We start from the raw sequence: 24,402 nt of genomic DNA on the forward strand, positions 1-24,402 counted from the left end.
ACAGAGAAGAAACTCAGGCAAAAAAAAAAAAAAAAGATAATCACATGAAATGAAATTGCAGAAATTTCAGTCAGCTTTTTGTATACAGTATAGTTCTGGTTGATTCTTGAATGCTTTTAACTATTAAATTACATGATTTACAAGCTAATTTCCCTCAAGTCTTTAGAACTGGTTGTAGCATATTGTAGTAAACAAAATGATAGTTGATCAACAAGGTCCCAGATTTTTGCTGCTTTGATTTTTTTTGAAATATTATTTAACATTATTCAACATTCCTGAGCAGAAATGTCCACATCTGTTCATTGAAAGAAGTGGGGCAAGATGACTTCTTACTAGATTTTAATTTCTAAAATGTTCTGAGCCTGTGATCTTATTAGTGGAGTTGAGCCCTTTCTTGGTCATAGTAGGTTGTGTGGAGATTCAGTGGGAAGAAACCAGATACTTTAAGAAACAATGCTCAAATTTTTAAGTGGACCCCACAGAATGATCTTCTGGGTAAGAAGGTGGCAAAAAAAAAAAAAAAAATACTAAGTTCTAATTAAGAGAAAATCTCAGGGACAATAGTGGAACAGCAAGGTAAAACATCAATACCAGATAACAATTATCTTTTGCCTATAAATTTTCAATAGCTTCTTGACAGGTCATCTTGTCTTCCCACTCTTTTATCTCAGCTCTACTGCTATTGTAGTGCTTTTATCTAAAATGCTATAGGAAACTTCCATACTTTTCCTTGAACTTTCAGTAACTCACATTGCCTAAAAATCAAAGTGTAGCTGATAGAAGATGACTTTGTAAACAGCACATCCATCATTTTTCCTCTATTGCCAAATGCCCCCTGAGATTCTCCATACATTATCAGAATAAATCATTCCCTCTATTCCTACAATGAAGAAACAATGTTTCTTCACCTCCGTGATTTTGAACATGGTGTTCTTTGAATCAAGAATCAGTCCACACTTGTCAACTGGACAAAGCAACTCTGCACTAACATCCCCTCTAATGTATCAGATCAGATCAGATCAGATGCTCAGTCGTGTCCAACTCTTTGCGACCCTATGAATCGAAGCACGCCAGGCCTCCCTGTCCATCACCAACTCCCGGAGTTCACTCAGACTCACGTCCATCTAGTCAGTGATGCCATCCAGCCATCTCATCCTCTGTCATCCCCTTCTCCTCCTGCCCACAATCCCTCCCAGCATCTGAGTCTTTTCCAATGAGTCAACTCTTCACATGAGGTGGTCAAACTACTGGAGTTTCAGCTTTAGCATCATTCCTTCCAAAGAAATCCCAGGGCTGATCTCCTTCAGAATGGACTGGTTGGATCTCCTTGCAGTCCAAGGGACTCTCAAGAGTCTTCTCCAATACCACAGTTCAAAAGCATCAATTCTTTGGCGCTCAGCCTTCTTTAAAGTCCAACTCTCACATCCATACATGACCACAGGAAAAACCATAGCTTTGACTAGACGAAACTTTGTTGCCAAAATAATGTCTCTGCCTTTGAATATGCTATCTAGGTTGGTCATAACTTTCCTACCAAGGAGTAAGCGTCTTTTAATTTCATGGCTGCAGTCACCATCTGTAGTGATTTTGGAGCCCAGAAAAATAAACTCTGACACTGTTTCCACTGTTTCCCCATCTATTTCCCATGAAGTGGTGGGACCGGATGCCATGATCTTCGTTTTCTGAATGTTGAGCTTTAAGCCAACTTTTTCACTCTCCTCTTTCACTTTCATCAAGAGGCTTTTTAGCTCCTCTTCACTTTCTGCCATAAGGGTGGTGTCATCTGCATATCTGAGGTTATTGATATTTCTCCCGGCAATCTTGTTTCCAGTTTGTGTTTCTTCCAGTCCAGCATTTCTCATGATTTACTCTGCATATAAGTTAAATAAACAGGGTGACAATATACAGCTTTGACTTACTCCTTTTCCTATTTGGAACCAGTCTGTTGTTCCATGTCCAGTTCTAACTGTTGCTTCCTGACCTGCATACAAATTTCTCAAGAGGCAGATCAGGTGGTCTGGTATTCCCATCTCTTTCAGAATTTTCCACAGTTTATTGTGATCCACGCAGTCAAAGGCTTTGGCATAGTCAATAAAGCAGAAATAGATGTTTTCCTGGAACTCTCTTGCTTTTTCCTATGATCCAGCAGATGTTGGCAATTTGATCTCTGGTTCCTCTGCCTTTTCTAAAACCAGCTTGAACATCTGGAACTTCACGGTTCACATATTGCTGAAGCCTGGCTTGGAGAATTTTGAGCATTACTTTACTAGCATGTGAGATGTATAGCTTTCTCTTATTTCCTCAGACAGACTTCCTTTGGAAATTCACAAATGTTTGCATGATCTCATGAGCATAGCAATCCTCAGCAGAAAGCATTGCCTTCTTTATTGACTTATACTGTCAATTTCTGTTTCTAACCATGGGACTTAGAATTTATTGTTCTCATTGATCTCTTTCTTAGATCACCTGAAAACCAAAGCTTTTATCACTCATGGTGGTGGCAATGGCATCTCTGAGCCATTTACCATGCGATTTACCAAGGTGGGACTCCCTGTTTGTTGACCAACCTGATAATATTGGTCACATGGAGGCCAAGAGAACATCTATTAGACTTGAACACAATGTCAAGTACAGATTTGCTCAATGCATTGAGGACTGTCATTTATGATCCTTCGTGCGGATAACATTTCTTTAATTTGGTAGTATGTATAGATCAATAAGTTCTCTTTTCAACAGTGAATATGAGTTCCTTTCCCTTATTAAGAGGCTAATTTTAAAATACTTAACATTATATAACCAATCTGAATTTTACTTTTACATTCAACCAGTTGTTTCAAAGTTTATTTTAATCTTATCGATTTAATGAGCAACTGCTGCTGTTTAGACTCTACGTGGTATCTGACTCTTTGTGACTCCATAGACTGTAGCCTGCCAGGCTCCTATGTCCATGGGATTCCCAGGCAAGAATACTGGAGTGAGGTACCATTTCCTTCTCCAAATGAGCAACTAATCAGTGTAATAATTTCCATGCCAAAAAGAAAAATCTGAAAGCTATATAGCATATTGTGACAAGTATGCATTTTTTAGTGAATGACAGAATCCATACAAGGGTTCCCTGATGGCTCAGTGGTAAAGAATCTGTCTGCATGCAGGAGACACGGAAGACATGGGTTTGATCCCTGGGTTGGGAAAATCCCCTGGAGGAGGAAATAGCAACCCACTCTAGTATTTTTGTCTGAAAAATCCCACAGGTGGAGGAGACTGGTAGGCTAAAGTCCAAAGGGTCACAAAAAGTTAAGACACAACTGAGCAACTGAGCATACACAGCACATCCATAGAAGACTGAAAATTGAGAAAGGAATTATTTCAATTCAATGCTTAGAATTTCTGAAACTCTAAAAATGCTAAGAATTGCTAATCTTCTTGTCTCTGTAGTTTTCTTATTCTGAACATTTTACTCCAATAGCATCATACGTGTTTTTTTTTATAACCGACTTCTTTAACTAGCAAAAAAAATTAGTTAGATCTATATTGCAGCATGTACCAGTACTTTTTATTATTGAATAGTATTCTATAATATATCCATACCATATCACATTCTAATAATGCATTCATCAATTGATGGACATTTCATTTTTTTTTCACTTTTGTCTATAATGAAAAGAAGCTACAAACACTGTTATACATGTTTGTGTGAACATAGCTTTTTATTGCTTTTTGGTAGCTATCTAGATATCATACACTGGGTCATAGGATAATTTTATATTTATGAGAAACTACCAAACTGTTTTCCAAAGTGGTCACATTCTACATTTTCACCAACAGTATATGAGGGTTCTAATCCTCCATATCATTGTCACCACATGCTATTATCTATTATAATTTTTATTTTAGGCATGATAATGAATATGATCTCTCTGCGGTCTTGATTTACATTTTCCTTAGAGCGTATGGACTGAGGTTCGTGACATTGTACAGGAGACAGGGATCAAGACCATCCCCATGGAAAAGAAATGCAAAAAAGTAAAATGGCTGTCTGGGGAGGCTTTACAAATAGCTGTGAAAAGAAGAGAAGCAAAAAGCAAAGGAGAAGAGGAAAGATATAAGCATGTGAATGAAGAGTTCCAAAGAATAGCAAGAAGAGATAAGAAATAAGATTCCTCAGGGATCAATGCAAAGAAATAGAGGAAAACAACAGAATGGGAAAGACTAGAGATCTCTTCAAGAAAATTAGAGATACCAAGGGAAAATTTCATGCAAAGATGGGCTCGATAAAGGACAGAAATTGTATGGACCTAACAGAAGCAGAAGATATTAAGAACAGGTGGCAAGAATACACAGAAGAACTGTACAAAAAAGATCTTCATGACCAAGACAATCACGATGGTGTGATCATTCACCTAGAGCCAGATATCCTGGAATGTGGAGTCAAGTGGGCCTTAGGAAGCATCACTACGAACAAAGCTAGTGGAGGTGATGGAATTCCACTTGAGCTATTTCAAATCCTGAAAGATGATGCTGTGAAAGTGCTGCACTCAGTATGCCAGCAAATATGGAAAACTCAGCAGTGGCCACAGGACTGGAAAAGGTCAGTTTTCATTCCAATCCCAAAGAAAGGCAATGACAAAGAATGCTCAAACTACCACACAATTGCACTCATCTCACATGGTAGTAAAGTAATGCTCAAAATTCTCCAAGCCAGGCTTCAGCGATACGTGAACCGTGAACTTCCTGATGTTCAAGCTGGTTTTAGAAAAGGCAGAGGAACCAGAGATCAAATTTCCAACATCTGCTGGATCATGGAAAAAGCAAGAGAGTTCCAGGAAAACATCTATTTCTGCTTTATTGACTATGCCAAAGCCTTTGACTGTGTGGATCACAATAAACTGTGGAAAATTCTGAAAGAGATGGGAATACCAGACCACCTGATCTGTCTCTTAAGAAACCTATATGCAGGTCAGGAAGCAACAGTTAGAACTGGACATGGAACAACAGCTGCTGCTGCTGCTGCTAAGTCACTTCAGTCGTGTCTGACTCTGTGCAACCCCAGAGACAGCAGCCCACCAGGCTGCCCCGTCCCTGGGATTCTCCAAGCAAGAACACTGGAGTGGGTTGCCATTTCCTTCTCCAAAGCATGAAAGTGAAAAGTGAAAGGGAAGTCGCTCAGTCGTGTCAGACTCTTAGCGACCACATGGGCTGCAGCCTACCAGGCTCCTCCATCCATGGGATTTTCCAGGCAAGAGTACTGGAGTGGGGTGCCATTGCCTTCTACATGGAACAACAGACTGGTTGCAAATAGGAAAAAGAGTACGTCAAGGCTGTATATTGTCACCCTGTTTATTTAACTTGTATGCAGAGTACATCATGAGAAATGCTGGGCTGGAAGAAGCCCAAGCTGGAATCAAGATTGCTGGCAGAAATATCAATAACCTCAGATATGCAGATGACACCACTCTTATGGCAGAAAGTGAAGAGGAACTAAAAGGCCTCTTGATGAAAGTGAAAGAGGAGAGTGAAAAAGTTGGCTTAAAGCTCAACATTCAGAAAACGAAGATCATGGCATCTGGTCCCATCACTTCATGGGAAATAGATGGGGAAACAGTGGAAACAGTGTCAGACTTTATTTTGGGGGGCTCCAAAATCACTGCAGATTGTGACTGCAGCCATGAAATTAAGAGATGATTACTCCTTGGAAGGAAAGTTATGACCAACCTCGATAACATATTCAAAAGCAAAGACATTACTTAGCCAACAAAGGTCCGTCTGGTCAAGGGTATTGTTTTTCTGGTGATCATGTATGGATGTGAGAGTTGGACTGTGAAGAAGGCTGAGCACTGAAGAATTGATGCTTTTGAACTGTGGTGTTGGAGAAGACTCTTGAGAGTCCCTTGGACTGCAAGGAGATCCAACCAGTCCATCCTAAAGGAGATCAGTCCTGGGTGTTCTTTGGAAGGACTGATGCTAAAGCTGAAACTCCAATACTTTGGCCACCTCATGCAGAGAGTTGACTCATTGGAAAAGACTCTGATGCTGGGAGGGATTGGGGGCAGGAGGAGAAGGGGATGACAGAGGATGAGATGGCTGGATGGCATCACCGACTTGAACATGAATTTGAGTGAACTCCGGGAGTTGGTGATGGACAGGGAGGCCTGGCTGCTGTGATTCATGGGGTTGCAAAGAGTCGGACACTCATGAGAGACTGAAATGAACTGAACTGAACTATGGCTACTATGCTGCAAATATTTTCATGTTTTTATTTGCCATTTGTATCATTTTAGAGACGTGTCCCTTCCAGTCCTTTATCCACTTTTTAACTTGTCTTTTTTATTATTGAGCTATTAGAACTCATATGTGTCATATACACAAGTCTCTTTCAGATATACGTTTTACAAATATACTCTACATCAGTAAGTTACTTTTCTCTTGCCAGTGTCCTCTGAAACACAATTTTTTTATGAAAATTGGTAGAATATATCTTTAATAATTAAATATTTCCATACTTTATTGAATATGTTAAAACTGTTAAAATTTCCCACAAAGGAAATTTCCAGCTCAGATGCCTTCATTAACAAATATGTCCAAATACTTAAGAAAGAAATACTATCGATCTTCTACAAACTTTTCTAGATAATGTCAAATATATTAGGTCTTTTCAGGTCATTTGATGAGGCCGTAATCCTTACTATCAAAACAAGGCAATGACATTACAGGAAAAAATATTTTTTAACATGAATCCTTCCACAAACCAAATACAGAACTAGAATGTCATTTAAAAAGTACAGAACATCTTGATCAAAATGGACTTATTCCAGGATTGAAAGTTTGTTTAAATGTATAAAAATGAATATAATTCAATAAATTGTCAATATAAAAGAGAAAAATATTATGACCAGTCCAATGATTAAATAATTGATAAAAGTCAACATCCATTCATGATATCAAAAGAAATATTTTACAAACTAAAAATAGAAATTACTTTAATCTTACAATAGACATATTTTTTTTTAAAAAAAGCAATACAAATGATTACACTTCCTGGCAAAATATATACAGCTTTATCCCCTTCATTAGAAATCAAGAAAATATAAATTAAACCTCATTTTTACTTCAAGATAAAAGCTAAAATTTGAGAATTATCACAAGCAAGCATTGACAAGTATGTGGAGAAATAGGAAACTTTCCATACTGCTGATGAGAACACAAATTAATAAACCACTTCAGAAAACTGTTTAGTAATATTAAAGAGACCTAAACATGCATGCAGCCTTCTCTCAGCAATTCCACTCTTAGATATATAACTAATAAACGTTTATAAATATATAAACCAAAATACATATATCAGAATAATTACAACCACATAACTAGTAATGAACGAAAAGCTGTTAGCAATCCAAATGCCCAATGATCAAAGAATGAATAAATAATTTATGGTACTGTCAAACAAGGGAATACTATAGAACAGTGGAATCAACCAACATCTACACGAGTCAGACACAAATAACTACATACCATGTGATTCCAATATGTACACAAGTTAAATCATTGTACAGTGTTAGAGGTCAGTCTAGTACTTAATCTGGGGAAGAGAGAAGTGACTGGAAGCTTCCACAAGGAAGGAATGCCTATCAGGAGTTTATAACACTCTACAGCCTGATCTGGGTAGGAGTTATATTTGTGTTTCACTTGGTGATGATTTTCTAGCTTATTTGAGTTTTGAGCTGTTTAATTGAAATTGTGCAGCTTTCATGCATGCTTCATACGTAAGGGTTTATTTTAGAATATATAACAAATTTTAAAATGTCTAGAGAGTAAATAGCAAAATAAACAAATTAAGAAACAAACAAAAACAATGGAAGAATTGCCGTTGACTACTATCTTAATGTGATCAAGAAAAGACACCTGCCACTCTGAACATAATACTGAGACAAAGTCTTCAATCAAAAACCTGAAACAAGCTCCAGGGTATTGTGGAGAAGAATGTTCCAGAAGAACAAAAGGGACTGCAAGTTCAAAGGTGCTAAGGTAAGAAAACATTTGCAACATCAAGAAACAGCTAGAAGGCCAATGTGCCTACAACAGAGTGCCTGAACAAAGTGATCAAGGAAGAGATTACCAGGGGTCTGAGCATGTAGGATACTATGGACCAAAGAACAGATTTGGGTTTTATTCTAAATGTGTTAAGAAGACAGACAGAAATTTTGAGTAGAGAGATGTAATAACCTAATAGGTATCTCCAAAAAATAACTTTGTCCACTGGTAGAAAATAGATGGTGGAATGGAGAAGAGTCAAAGCACCTGGACTGGTTAGGAGTCATTTCATTTTTTATTACAATATTACTCTGTTTTATCATACTACCAGAAGTACATCATCCTGAACTCGCCTTTCAACTATCCAACTTACAGTGTTTAGAATGGCTTAGAATGGTTTAGAATACCATACAATTCCTATGGTAGAAAAGATTGTAGTTTCCCACCTGACCTTCCATTTTCAATTTTTAAATAACTGTCAATCATAAAATTTCAACTTAAAATCAAACTTTCAATGAGAACCCAACTAAAAATAGACTACTACTTCTGTAATTGTAGCTTCCCTTGTGGCTCAGCTGGTAAAGAATCTGCCTGCAATGCCAGAGTACCTGGATTCAATCCCTGGGTTGGGAAGATCCCCTGGAAGAAGGGAAAGGCTACTCACTTCAGTTTTCTGGTTTGGAGAATTCCATAGACTGTACAGTCCATGGGGTCACAAACAGCTGGACAGGAATGAACAACTTTCACTTTCACTTTTCTGTAACTGTATGACATTTACTTTGAATAATTTGTATGACTCTTTGAAAACCATCTATGCCATTGGTATACTTAAGCAAAGTAGCTTCCTTTCAATGTTTGTATCTTTGTACTTCTTTAGATAGAAAGAAAATGCTATGAGGCTATCAAGAATTCACCATGATCAGCCTGTAAGGCCCCTGAACTGAACAGTCTTCTGGATTGAGTTTGCCACATGCCACAAAGGAGCCAAGTACCTGAGGCCAGTCACCCAGGACCTCACCTGGTACTATTTCCACTCTCTGGACATGATTGGGTTCCTGCTGGCCTGTGTGGCAACTGTTGTATTTGTCATCACAAAGTGTTGTCTGGTTTGTTTATGGAAGTTTGCTAAAACAGGAAAGAAGGAGAAAAGGGAGTATCTGTATCTGAGAACTGTAGCAAGTTTACTCCATGGATGGAACTCATCCAACAAGAAGGAGTTATGATAAGGATCCTGTCCTCCTGTGACAAAATGGCTTTTCACAATTCAGCATCTCAGATTAAAGTTTGTTTTCAAGGGATTTTCTGTATAAGAGTTGAAATATGTCATGCCAAGAGAAAAGCTCATGAAAAATAAAATAAACATGAAACTATATGGGTACATATTGAAATTTATTATTTTAACTCAAAAGTTATACTGAAAAGAAATATCTTTGAATATGCTAGTGTTTTACATGTTATGAATAGACACAAGAACAATGAGAAGTCTATTTATAATATCCATATTACTTTGCAGATATTTAAAGTATTTTATCTTTACTTTGGTGCAGAATAGTGTAGCTTTATCTTGCTACAGAATCTGTTCAATAATTGGAATTGTGTTTAAAATTTCACAATTTTGTTTCATTTTTAAGACCTCTAAAACTTCTTGGTTATTACTGTGCATCAGTGTGCCTCAGCATCACTTCTTATCTAAAACCATGGTGAGCCATTTGCCTTCATCCAGGTTATAACTCATTTCCCAGTGGAATATTTGTGGAATTAGAAATATAGTAGCTGATACCTGCCTCCTATTATGTTGTTCTTTAGTCGCTAAGTCTTGTCCAAATCTTTTGGGACCCCGTGGACTATAGCCTGTCAGATTCCTCTGTCAGTGGAATTATCCAGGCAGGAATACTGCAGTGGATTGCCATTTCTTACTCCAGGGGATCCTCCCAATCCAGGGATTGAACCAGTGTCTCCTACGTTGCAGACAGATTCTTTACCACTGTGCCACCTAGGAAGGCCAGTAGGCTTAACTATTCTTCCTTAAATCTATCCTGCAACACAGGCAACCTAAAAAGGATCAGTAGTCATTGTACCGTGAGAACCACTACAAATCCCCAACAAAAAGTCAAACAGTCCAATACGGAAATAAATAAAGAATATGAACAAGAAATTGACAGGAGTGAAATGACCAATGACCTCTAAAAACTGACAAAGGCCACTCATGTTTTCAGAAATGCAAATTAAGTCAATTAGTTATTTTCCTACAAGTGATTTGTAGAACAAATATTATGGTAGAACTATTTCTCTGGAAATGGATCCTTTTTTTCCTTTTTCTTTTTTGCTATTTTTTATTGGAATATATTTGCTTTTCAGTTTGTTAGTGTCTGCTCTACCATGTCATGAATCAACTATTGGTATACATATATCCCCTCCCTTGTGAGCCTTCATCCCATCCCCTGACTCCACCACTCTAGATCCCACCCCTCCAAGATCACCAAGTTTAGCTCCCTGTGTTTACAGCAGTTTTCTGCCCCTATCTAGTTTACACATGGTAGTGTATATATGGGATTCCCAGTTGACACAGTCGTAAAGAATCTGCCTGCCAATGCAGGAGATGCAGATTCAATCTCTAGGTTGGGAAGACCCCTGGAGTAGCAAATGAAAACCCATTCTAGTACTTCTGCCTGGAAAATCCCATGGACAGAGGAGCCTGGTGGGCTACAGTCCATGGAGTCACAAAGAGGGGCATGTTAAGTGACTGAGCACACATGCGCAGTCTAAACATGTCAGTGCTACTCTCTGAACTTACTCCCTTTCTTCTTCCCTATTTGTATGTCTGTTCTCTATGTTTGCACGTCTATTCCTTCCCTGTAGGTTCATCAGGACCATTTTTCTAGACTCCATAAATAAGCATTAATATATGGTATTTTTATGAGTCTATATCTAGTTATCTGTCAGGCAGAAAGACTTGTGTATGGTCATCATTATATTCTGAATACTTCCACTAGCACTTAAGTGGCTGTCAGTGTACAAACCTACAGCATAGGTATGCATGAGTGATATGGTCACTGGAGTAAACAGGTAGATTATAGGAAATACTGTTGAGTGCTCTCCATGTCACATTACTAGATAAAAAACAAGTACTAGGAATTACATAGCCTAAGCATGACACTCTCCTTTGGAAATAAAATTAAATTTATGTAAATTTATATAACCACAGAGGAAATGATCTTAAAGAATATACTGAATTTCCAATGATGGGAATTTAAATTTTTATTCTCTAAATTTCATTATTTGACATTCATAATTAATTATGTGACTTTAAAAATAATTGGTGAAATCAACATATTTAATTCATGATATTAACTCCTAAGATTCTAATATCATGTTATCAATGTATTAGTTTCATTCAAAAATTAAAATGACTGGAAATTTGGGATAATATAAATATCAAATTAGGGCCTTTTTTAGGACACCTATTTTATGTTTTAAGTATTATAAATAAATATATTGCCACATTGTATTTACAATGTCAATAGTTGTAAAATCTTAACTCACAAAAATTTCATTACTGTGGTTTAAGCATCAATATTTAATGAATTTTTCAATAGCTTAGGGACTTCTGCTGGTGTACATCTATACTTTGATTTGTAGTGCTTTTGAGACACAACTGCAAGTACTATGACAGCTCTCCCATTGAGTAATTTCCTCTCTTTTGAACTTTAGTTAAGTCTGGTTGCTCTCTCACAAATGTTTCAGCTTAACTTCCATGGCTCAGTTATGAAATACAACACATTCTGTCTCCATTTTTCTTTCTGTCTCTATCTTTATGTCTATGTCTGTTAATCTTCATCTCTCTCTTTCTCACTTCTCTATCTCCCTACTCCTCATACCCAAAGTTTCCATGATAAATGACCATTTTGTGAAGAGAGACATAGATATGCCTAAGAAGTCCCAATAGTTCCAGGCTTCCACCAGTTTGACTTTTCCCAAATCAATTACCTGCTACGTCCTTCAGATGATTACAACCCATCATCACAAGACTCTAACCATCTGAGTCATGATGTAAAAGCATCACTTAGCCAAACCCAGCCAACATCCACAACTAACTATGAGAGATAAAATGATTATTGTTGTTCTAAGCCAGTATGAAAAGTTATGACCAACCTAGATAGCATATTGAAAAGCAGAGACATTACTTTTCCAACAAAGGTCCGTCTAGTCAAGGCTATGGTTTTTCCAGTGGTCATGTATGGGTGTGAAACTTGGACTGTGAAGAAGACTGAGTGCTGAAGAATTGATGCTTTTGAACTGTGGTGTTGGAGAAGACTCTTGAGAGTCCCTTGGACTGCAAGGAGATCCAACCAGTCCATTCTGAAGGAGATCAGCCCTGGGATTTCTTTGGAAGGAATGATGCTAAAGCTCAAACTCCAGTACTTTGGCCACCTCATGTGAAGAGTTGACTCATTGGAAAAGACTCAGATGCTGGGAGGGATTGTGGGCAGGAGGAGAAGGGAAAGACAGAGGATGAGATGGCTGGATAGCATCACTGACTCAATGGACGTGAGTCTGAGTGAACTCTAGGAGTTGGTAATGGACAGGGAGGCCTGGTGTGCTGCGATTCATGGGGTCGCCAAGAGTCAGACACGACTGAGTGACTGAACCGAACTGAACTGACTGAAGCCAGTATATTTAAGGGTAAATTATACATACTAACAGATAACAGAGACAATAATTATACTTTTGTCATAATATTACAATTAAAATATAACAGTCAATGTTACATTTTGAAAATAACTGTAACTCAGAATGGGGAGCCACCACCATACCATAATGATTTAGAGGTTGCACTTGGAACACAGATAGCCAAAATTTAAGTCCCTGCAAAACTATTACAGAGTTATGTGGGGTGGGCAAGTTAATCAATGACATTATTTCAGCTGTTCAGTGAAATACAGATTAGGTAGTTGTGTTAACTGAGTCTCCCATTTGGTGCAGCACTAAAGAATTCACCTGCCCGTGCAGGAGACACGGGTTCTATCCCTGAATCAGGAAGATCCCCTGGAGGAGGAAATAACAACCCCCTCTGTTTCCTTGCCTGGAAAATTCCATGGACAGAGGAGCCTGGTGAGCTACAGTCCATGAGGTCCCAGAGAGTTAGACACAACAGCGCTATGCACACAATTGGTATTAACTAACTCATGAGGTTGATGAAAGGCTGAATGTGCTAACATTGTTAAGCAGTAAAAATAATTGCTGTATAGAGTGAAATGCAATTTGCATTAACTATTATCATTTAAATGCATAGGAAAATTTCCACAATAATTTTAGTCTTCCCATATACATGATGTATTTTTAAATATAACATGTTTCAAATGTAAATGAAAATAACAACATTTCCTATTAAAGTTGTAGGAATTAAATTTATGGTACAGGATTGGATTAAGATGGTGGAATAAGAAGACGGTGAATCACCTCCCCCCATAAACATATCAAATATATATCTTCATGAGCGACAGTTCACACAGGAAACTAATTGGAAACTGGAAAAACTCTTTAACAACTAATGATATAATAAAGATTACCATGTAACTGGGTAAGATGGATAAAAACATAGGTTTAGGTCTTCTGCCCCTTGGAACGGATCTGAAAGGAAGAGAAGGTTTACAGAGATAGACTTGTACCCTGGGGATTAAGTAAGTGGAGCCATAGAGTGTACATCCCAGTCCTGAGGTCTTATGTGGAGGAGACAAGCCCTTTTGGCTGCTGAGACAGATAGAAGGGCTAGAGAAGCTTAGAATCTGTTCTCAAAGAGTGCACATGTGCTGGCTTGCCAACAAACAGGGTAGGGAAGCTTTGTGCTGATAGTTGCTGCCTCACTGCACTCCCAATCCAAGCTGGTGTACATAAATTATAAAGATATATGCACCTAACATCAGAGATCAAAATACACGAAGCAAAATATATTGAAGGAAAAGAGACTTCCCATGTGCCCAGTAGTTAGGAATCTGGATGCCAGTGCAGAGGACACCGGTTCAAACCCTGGTCAGGGAAGATCCTACATGCCACGGAGCAACTAAGCCCGTGGTCCACAACTACTGACCCTGCACTCTAGAGTCCGCAAGGTGCACTGCTGAAGCCCAAGCACCTTAGAGGTCATGCTCCACAACAGGAGAGGTTACCATAATGAGAAGCCTGCACACCACAACCAGAGAGCAGCCCCCGCTCACCACAACTAGAGAAAGACCCAGTGCAGCCAAAAGGAAATAAATAAATTTTGGGCTTCTCTAGTGGCTCAGACTAAGAAGGCAATGGCACCCCACTCCAGTACTCTTGCCTGGAAAATCCCATGGATGGAGGAGCCTGGTAGGCTGCAGGACCCCTGCAGTCCATGGGGTCGAAAAGAGTCGGACACGACTGAGCGACTTCACTTTCACTTTTCACTTTCATGCATTGGAGAAGGAAATGGCAACCCTCTCCAGTGTTCTTGCCTGGAGAATCCCAGGGACGGGAGAGCCTGGTGGGCTTCCATCTATGGGGTCGCACAGAGTCGGACACGACTGAAGCAACTTAGCAGCAGCAGCAGCAGCAGTGGCTCAGATGGTAAAGAATCTGCCTGCAGTGCAGGAGACTCGGGTTTGATCCCGGAGTCCAGAAGAACCCCTGGAGAAAAGAATGGCTACCCACTCCAGTATTCCTGCCTGGAGAATTCCATGGTCAGAGGAGCCTGGTGGTCTACAGTCCATGAAGTTGGACATGACTGATTAACTGACACTGAAGCCCAAGCATGCTAGAGTCCATGCCTCACAATAAGAAAAGCCACCAAAATAGAAACCTGCATACCACAACGAGAGAGTAGCCCCTGCTCAGCACAACTAGAGAATCCAGCATAGCAAAAATAAAGAAATTAATAAATCTACAAAAAGAGATCTTAAAAGAGAAACAGACAACCCAGCATTAATATTTGGATGCTATATTGCTTTATGTTCAGTAACAGATATAAAACTAGGCAGAAGATGAACTAGGAAATGGAAAACTTCAATAATGCTATAAACTAACTAGGTTAAAGAGATATCTGCAGAATACCCCATTCAAAATGGGTAACATACGCAATCTACTCAAGTGCACATAACGTTTTCTAAAATAGGCTGTCACTAGGGAATAAAAAAGTCTCAATAAATTTAATACAACTCAAATCATATGATGTATAGTCTCTGGCCAAAACAGAATGACAATAAAAATCAATACCCAAAAAAAATTTCAGAAATGTACAAACACATGGCAATTTTCCCAATATATTCCAAAAATAAATGAATCACAAATGAAAACATAATTAAAATTAAAAAAATAATTTAAGAACAATTGGTGGCTCAGACGGTAAAGACTCTGTCTGCAATTACAGGAGAACCTCATGATCCTTTGGTCAGGAAGATCCCCTGAAGAAGGGAGTTGCAACCCACTCCAGTATTCCTGTCTGGATAATCCCATGGACAGAGGAGCCTGGAGAGCTACAGTCCATGGTGTCACAAAGAGTCAGACATGACTGAATGACTAATACCCACACACACAAGAAAATGCAAAACATAACAAAACTTATCAGAATGTATTAAGAGGGACATTTACAACTCTGATTTCTTAGAAATGTCACTGATAGTTTCCTTTCTTTTGTAACTGTTTTTATGATTTCTATTTCATTTATTTTACTCAGATATTTAACATTTCCTTCTTTATACTAACTTCTTCTCTTTTTTCAACTCCTCATGTTTCAGGGTAGGATATTTGAGGTTTTTTTCTTAATATGTGCATTTATTACCATAAACATATCATATTACTCCTTGCTGTATCTCATACATTTTGGCATTTTTTGTTTTCATTTTCATTTGTTTCAAGATATTTCTTATTACGTATTTCTCTTTTTATTTCTTCTTTTACTCATTGGTTGTTCAAGAGGGCATTATTTAATTTACACTTGAATTTTCCAGTTTTTCTTCTTTTGTATGATTTCTAGTTTCAGATCATTCATAATTTCCATTATTTTCTTATTGATTCTCTGCCTAGATGATTTCTCTGTTGTTGAAAGTGGGATATTGAAGTCTCTTATTATTATTTCATTGCTATTTTCCCCTTCAGATCTGTGACTTTTTTTTTAGACCATATTCAGGTGCTTCTATACTGGGAGTATATATTAACATAGTTATACACTTTCATAAAATTGACCCTTTTACCATTACATAATGGCCTTCTTTGTCTCATGTTAGAGCTCTTGACTTAAAACCTATTTTGTCTGATACAAGTTAGTCTCAATTTCTTTTGGTTTTCCCTTGCATGGAATATCTTTATTTATAATTTCATTATTAGTCTATGAGTATCCTTAAAACTTCAAAGAAGGCAACGGCAACCCACTCCAGTACTCTCACATGGAAAATCCCATGGACAGACAAGCCTGGTAGGCTGTAGTCCATGGGTCACTAAGAGTCGGACATGACTGAGCGAATTCACTTTCACTTTTCACTTTCATGCATTGGAGAAGGAAATGGCAACCCACTCCAGTGTTTTTGCCTGGAGAATTCCAGGGACAGGGGAGCCTGGTGGGCTGCCGTCTATGGGGTCGCACAGAGTCAGGAGCTACTGAAGTGACTTAGCAGCAGCATCCTTAAGACCTAAGTGAGTCTCTTATAAGCAGCATATAGCTGGATTTTGTTTAGTCTTTTTTTTTTTTTTTTTTTTTTTTTTTACCTATTCAGCCACCCAATATCTTTTGATTGAACAATTTCATCTCAGTGAGTCAGTTCAATTCAGTTGTTCAGTCATGTCTTTGCGACCCCATGAACCACAGCATGCCAGTAATCCTTATCCATCACCAACCCCTGAGTCCACCCAAACCCATGTCCATTGAGTCAGTGACGCCATCCAACCATCTCTATCGTCCCCTTCTCCTCTTGCCCTCAATCTTTCCCAGCATCAGGGTTTTTTTCAAATGAGTCAACTCTACGCATCAGGTGGCCAAAGTATTGGAGTTTCAGCTTTAACATCAGTCCTTCCAATGAACACCCAGGACTGATCTCCTTTAGGATAGACTGGTTGGACCTCCTCGCAGTCCAAGGGACTCTCAAGAGTTTTCTCCAACACCACAGTTCAAAACCATCAATTCTTCAGCTCTCAGATTTCTTTATAGTCCAACTCTCACATCTGTACATGACCACAGGAAAAACCATAGCCTTGACTAGACGGACCTTTGTTGGCAAAGTAATGCTCTGCTTTTTAATCTGCTGCCTAGGTTAATCATAACTTTCCTTCCAAGGAGCAAGCATCTTTTAATTTCATGGCTGCAATCACCATCTGCAGTGATTTTGGGGCCCAGAAAATAAAGTCAGCCACTGTTTCCACTGTTACCCATCTATTTGCCATAAAGTGATGGGACCAGATGCCATGATCTTCATTTTCTGAATGCTGAGCTTTAAGCCAACTTTTTCACTCTCCTCTTTCACTTTCATCAAGAGGCTTTTTAGTTCCTCTTCACTTTCTGCCATAAGGGTTGTGTCATCTGTATATCTGAGCTTATTGATATTTCTCCTGGATACCTTGATTCCAGCTTATACTTCCTCTAGCCCAGCATTTCTCATGATGTACTCTGTATATAAGTTAAATAAGCAAGGTGACAATATACAGCCTTGATGTACTCCCTTTCCTATTTGGAACTAGTCTGTTGTTCCATGTCCAGTTCTAACTGTTGCTTCCTGATCTGCATACAGGTTTCTCAAGAGGCAGGTCAGGTGGTCTGGTATTCCCATCTCTTTCAGAATTTTCCACAGTTTATTGTGATCCACAGCGTCAAAGGCTTTGGCATAGTCAATAAAGCAGAAATAGATGTTTTTCTGGAACTCTCTTGCTTTTTCCATGATCCAGAGGATGTTGGCAATTTGATCTCTGGTTCCTCTGCCTTTTCTCAAACCAGCTTGAACATCTGGAAGTTCATGGTTCACATATTTAGTCTATTTATATTAAATTGAGTCTACTTATATTAAGTAGAGAGGAGCAACCCCACATCCGAGGAGCAGTGGCTGCGTAGGCACAGGAGGGCTGAGAGGAGCTACTCTGCATTCAAGATCAGGAGGGGCAGCCATGAGGAAATACCCCTCGTCCAAGGTAAGGAGCAGAGGCTGTGCTTTGCTGGAGCAGCTGTGAAGTGATACCCCATGTCCAGGGTAAGAGAAACCCAAGTATGATGGTACGTGTTACTAGAGGCATCAGAGGGCAGATACACTGAAACCATAATCACAGAAAACTTGCCAATCTGATCGCATAGACCACAGCCTTGTCTAACTCAATGAAATTAAACCATGCCGTGTGGGGCCACCCAAGATGGGTGGGTCATGGTGGTGAGGTCTGACAGAATGTGGTCCACTGGAGAAGGCAATGGCAAACCACTTCAGTATTTTTGCCTTGAGAATCCCATGAACAGTATGAAAAGGCAAAATGATAGGATACTGAAAAAGGAACTCCCCGGGTCGGTAGGTGCCCAATATGCTGCTGGAGATCAGTGGATAAATAACTCCAGAAAGAATGAAGGGATGGAGCCAAAATAAAAACAATACCCAGTTGTGGATGTGAGTGGTGATAGAAACAAGGTCCAATGCTGTAAAGAGCAATATTGCATAGGAACCTGGAATATTAGGTCCATAAATCAAGGCAAATTGGAAGTAGTCAAAAAGGAGATGGCAAAAGTGAACATTGACATTCTAGGAATCAGCGAACTAAAATGGACTGGAATGGGTGAATTTAACTCAGATGACCATTATAGCTACTATTGTGGGCAGGAATCCCTTAGAAGAAATGGAGTAGCCATCATGGTCAACAAAAGAGTCCAAAATGCAGTACTTGGATGCAATCTCAAAAACGACAGAATGATCTCTGTTCGTTTCCAAGGCAAACCATTCAATATCACAGTAATTCAAGTCTATGTGTCAACCAGTACAGCTGAAGAAGCTGAAGTTGAACGGTTCTATGAAGAACTACAAGACCTTTTAGAACTAACACCCAAAAAAGATATCCTTTTCACTATAGGGGACTGGAATGCAAAAGTAGGAAGTCAAGAAACACCTGGAGTAACAGGTAAATTTGGCCTTGGAATATGGAATGAAGCAGGGCAAAGGCTAATAGAGTTTTGCCAAAAGAATGCACTGATCATAGCAAACACCCTCTTCCAACAACACAAGAGAAGACTCTACACATGGATATCACCAGATGGTCAACAATGAAATCAGACTGATTATATTCTTTGCAGCCAAAGATGGAGAAGCTTTATACAGTCAGCAAATACAAGACCAGGAGCTGACTGTGGCTCAGGTCATGAACTCCTTATTGTGAAATTCAGACTTAAATTGAAGAAAGTAGGGAAAACCACTAGACCATTCAGGTATGACCTAAATCAAATCCCTTATGATTATACAGTGGAAGTCAGAAATAGAATTAATTGAATAGATCTGATAGATAGAGTGCCTGATGAACTATGGACTGAGGTTCCTGACATTGTACAGGAGACAGGGATCAAGACCATCCCCATGGAAAAGAAATGCAAAAAAGCAAAATGGCTGTCTGGGGAGGCCTTAAAAATAGCTGTGAAAAGAAGAGAAGTAGAAAGGAGAAGAAGCAAAGGAGAAAAGGAAAGGTATAAGTACCTGAATGCAGAGTTCCAAAGAATAGCAAGAAGAGATAAGAAAGCCTTCCTCAGCGACCAATGCCAAGAAATAGAGGAAAATAATAAAGTGGGAAAGACTAGGGATCTCTTCAAGAAAATTAGAGATACCAAGGGAAAATATCATGCAAAGATGGGCTCGGTAAAGGACAGAAATGGTATGTACCTAACAGAAGCAGAAGATATTAAGAACAGGTGGCAAGAATACACAGAAGAACTGTACAAAAAAGATCTTCACGACCCAGATAATCATGATAGTGTGATCACTCACATTCACCTAGAGCCAGACATCCTGTAATGTGAAGTCAAGTGGACCTTAGAAAGCATCACTACAAACAAAGTTAGTGGAGGTGATGGAAGTGCAGTTGAGCTATTTCAAATCCTGAAAGATGATGCTATGAAAGCACTGCACTCAATATGCCAGCAAATTTGGAAAACTCAGCAGTGGCCACAGGACTGGAAAAGGTCAGTTTTCAATCCAATCCCAAAGAAAGGCAATGCCAAAGAATGTTCAGACTACCACACAATTGTACTCGTCTCACGTGCTAGTAAAGTAATGCTCAAAATTCTCCAAGCTAGGCTTCAGCAATATGTGAACCATGAACTTCCAGATGCTCAAGCTGGTTTTTTGAAAGGCAGAGGAAACAGATCAAATTGCCAACATCCGCTGGGTCATGGAAAAACCAAGAAAGATACAGAAAAACATATATTTCTGCTTTATTGACTATGCCAAAGCCTTTGACTGTGTGGATCACAATAAACTGTGCAAAATTCTGAAAGAGATGGTAATACCAGACCACCTGACCTGCCTCTTGAGAAACCTATATGCAGGTCAGGAAACAACAGTAAGTACTGGACATGGAACAACAGACTGGTTCCAAATAGGAAAAGGAGTACATCAAGGATGTATACTGTCACCCTGCTTATTTAATTTATATGCAGAGTACATCATGAGAAACACTGGGCTGGAAGAAGCACAAGCTGGAATCAAGATTGCCTGGAGAAATCTCAATAACCTCAGATATGCAGATGACACCACCCTTATGGCAGAAAGTGAAGAGGAACTGAAAATCCTCTTGATGAAAGTAGAAGAGGAGAGTGAAAAAGTTGGCTTAAAGCTCAACATTCAGAACACGAAGATCATGGCATCTGGTCCCATCACTTCATGGGAAATAGATGGGGAAACTGTGGAAACAGTGTTAGACTTTATTTTGGGGGGGCCTCAAAATCACTGCAGATGGTGATAGCAGCCATGAAATTAAGACGCTTACTCCTTGGAAGGAAAGTTATGACCAAGCTAGATAGCATATTCAAAAGCAGAGCATTACTTTGCCAACAAAGGTTCATCTAGTCAAGGCTATGGTTTTTCCAGTGGTCATGTATGGATATGAGAGTTAGATTATGAAGAAAGCTGAGTGCCTAAGAATTGATGCTTTTGAACTTTAGTGTTGGAGAAGACTCTTGAGAGTCCCTTGGACTGCAAGGAGATCCAACCAGTCCATTCTAAAGGAGATCAGTCCTGGGTGTTCTTTGAAAGGACTGATGTTAAAGCTGAAACTCCAATCTTTGGCCACCTCATGCAAAGAGTTGACTCATTGGAAAAGAATCTGATGCTGGGAGGTACTGGGGGCATGAGGAGAAGGAGACGATAGAGGATGAGATGATTGGATGGCATCACTGATTCGATGGACATGAATTTGAGTGAACTCCGGGAGTTGGTGATGGACAGGGAGGCCTGGCGTGCTGTGATTTATGGAGTCGCAAAGAGTCGGACACGACTGAGTGACTGAACTGACTGAACTGAACTTATATTAAAATAATTATTAACAGATGTCATCATTTTGTGTATTGATTTCAGATTCTTTTGTAATTTCTTCTTTCTCTCTTGCTGTTTTACTTTGTAAGTTGATGTTTTGGGAGTAGTGTGCTTTTATTGTTTTATCACTTGTGTAGTTATTATGTTTCAGCTTTATTATTACCAAGAAGCTCTCATAAAATGTCTTACAGTAAAACATTCTAATTTAAAAATAATCTATTCCATATAAAAATTCTAAATATTTACTGGCACCCCCCATATTTTATGTTATTAATGTCTCACTTAAAATATTTTTGTACTTTTTATTCATTAATAAAATATTGTAGATACAGATTTTTTAATATATTTCTGTTTTTAATCTATATGGTAGAGTTTATTATTGCAGTATTAGAGCATTCTGTGTTGCATTATATTTTTATATTTACCCTTAAGTTTTATGTTGTCATATGTTTTCATGGTACTAATTAATGTCTTTTTCTTTCAGCTTGAAGAACTTCATTTAGCATTTCTTCTAAGGCAGGTCCAATGTCAATGAATTCCTTCAGTTTTTGTTTGTCAGGGGAATTATTTATCTTTCATTTCTGAAGGATGACTTGGTGAACAAGAAATTCTTGGTTGACGGTATTCTCTTTGAGAACAACATGCACTTTCTTCTGGCCTAAAAGGTCCTACAGAGAAATCTACTGATGATTTCATCAGTATTCCCTTGCATATGATGAGGTTTTTTTTTTCCTTGATGCTTCCTAAATTCTATATTTCTCAATTCTGAGTGCCTGGTTATAATGCTTTTAAATGAAGAGTTCCTTGGATTTAATCTGTTTGGGGATATTTGGACTTCATGTACTTAGATGCCCACAGCTTTCCATGGATTTGGGAAATTTCATCCATTAACTATTTAAATTAATTTCCTGCCCGCTTTCTCCCTCTTCTCCTTCTGGGATTCCTATAATGTGAATACTCCTTTCTTGTAGTGTCCCACAGTTCACACAGGTTTACTTCTTTTTCATTATACTTACTTTTTTTCCCCATCTCTGGATAATATCAAGAGATTTGTCACCAAATTTGAGTATTCTTCCTTCTCTTAATTCTTGGTGACACTACTGTTGAAGCTCCTCATTAGACTTTAATTCATTGTAATAATTTAAGGGTTAAAGTTAGAGATAGCAATTCTATTCTTTAATTCATTGTATTCTTCTGCTCTATAATTTATGTTTAGTTGGTTTTATAAGTCCTTTCTCATTTTTAAACTTTTTATTTGCTCATGCATTGTTTTTCCTGATTTTATTGAATTGTCTATGTCCTATAAAATGTCACATATCTTCCTTAAAATAATTGCTTTGAATTGTTTTCTGGTAACTCGTAGATCTCCATTTCTTTGAGGTCTATTACTAGCAAATTGTTTGTCCCTTTGGTGATGTTAATTTTCATTGTTTTTCCACTTTTCTCATTGCTTTTGATGATGTCTTTGTATTAGAGGTAACTGTCACCTCCAGCCTTTCTGAACTCAACTTTTGTTGGGGAAAGATTTTCACCTCAAATTGGCTGTGAGGGTGCTAGGTGAGTGGGATGTAATATCTTTGTTCTCAAGAGTGCATGACTGCATAATTTCTCTGCATCTCCATCAGCATAGATCAACATCTGTGCAGACTGCATGGGTCTTCTGTGACCAAAGCTAGAGAGTTCCCACAGGTAGTGGTAGTGTTGGCTAGGGCCATTGAAGCACTTGGCAATAAAGGCTTCTGAGGTCCTACTGTTCTCCTCTTTGGCCCATGGAAGTTAACTGTAGCTGAGAAGATACAAATTGGCACTCAGAAAGGCAGTGGAGCCAAAGACCTTAGGTCAGGCTGACGTGGAACAACTGTATCACTTTGGCCCTGAGGTACAACTGTACTGGGCGGGCAGCAGTAACAGTCTCAAAGGTACAAGCATATATAATTCTCCCATGGAACTGGGGTCTATGTTTGTTGTTTGCTTCAGCAACAGTGGGAGTAGGGAGAATGCAGCAGTGGTGCAAGCCCTGATATGACAGAATTCCACAGTAGCTTAGGACCAGGAGTGGAGTGACATATAGCAGTACAGCCTTGGAATGATGAGTCAAAATTCCAACTCTGGCCTCAGGAGAATCACAGAGTAGTAGCACCATGGTCTCATTGATGGCCTGTTAAAGCCACATGTCAGGACCCATGAGGCAGACTGTAGAGCAGCAGTGGTGTGTTCCCAGTTGTGGTGGGTCAAAGCACTGACTTAGCACAGTGAGGTAAAGTGTAGGAGCACTGTGGCCCAAACAGTGCTAAAGTGATGCTGAGATTTAGGACCCAGGAGTAAGTTGTAGAACAGCAGCAGCTAAGCCTAAGTAATAAGCAGTCAAAGCTACAACTAGAAGTTGTAGCTTTGTAACTAGGAATATAGAGTCAGGTTCAGCAATAGCAGCATGGCTTTTGTTATGGCAAGACCAAGCACTAAGGTAGAAGCTGGGGGCAGAGCACGCAGCAGCAGCTCTCATCCCATACATGTCAGGGCACTGTGGTCACAATCAAGGAAGGTAGGGTGGGTATGGAGGTGACAGGTCCTGAAGGTCAGGTATTCCCCACAGCGACTTGTCAAAATAGGAAGACACAGTAGTAAAGACTCTGGGCAGTTCTGTCAGCTGGAATCAGTGCTGGTAAAGACTGTAAGTCCTCAGTAGCAAAGACTGCAAATGTCTATGATGGTGAGACTTGCTGGAGTTCCGTTTTCCTTTTCCCCATGGGATGAAATTCCATTGAGAGAATCCTTGCTGGTGTCAAGCTACTCTGAACTGGAAGAGATGGTGATCTAGTTAAAAAGCTTTCCCATGCTTTGCTACATGGCCACCCTCAGTTTTTGCATTCCGCAAAGG

The 24,402-nt window shown here is 39.0% G+C and overlaps 1 pseudogene; it reads left to right on the plus strand.

Annotated features, from left to right (window-relative positions):
- The window catches only part of LOC112586184, a 32,987-nt pseudogene extending 23,592 nt beyond the window's left edge, over positions 1-9,395 (plus strand).
- The last annotated feature ends 15,007 nt before the right edge of the window (positions 9,396-24,402 follow it).

Source organism: Bubalus bubalis, chromosome 7 (assembly GCF_019923935.1).
Source record: "Bubalus bubalis isolate 160015118507 breed Murrah chromosome 7, NDDB_SH_1, whole genome shotgun sequence".
Lineage (NCBI taxonomy): Eukaryota > Metazoa > Chordata > Mammalia > Artiodactyla > Bovidae > Bubalus > Bubalus bubalis.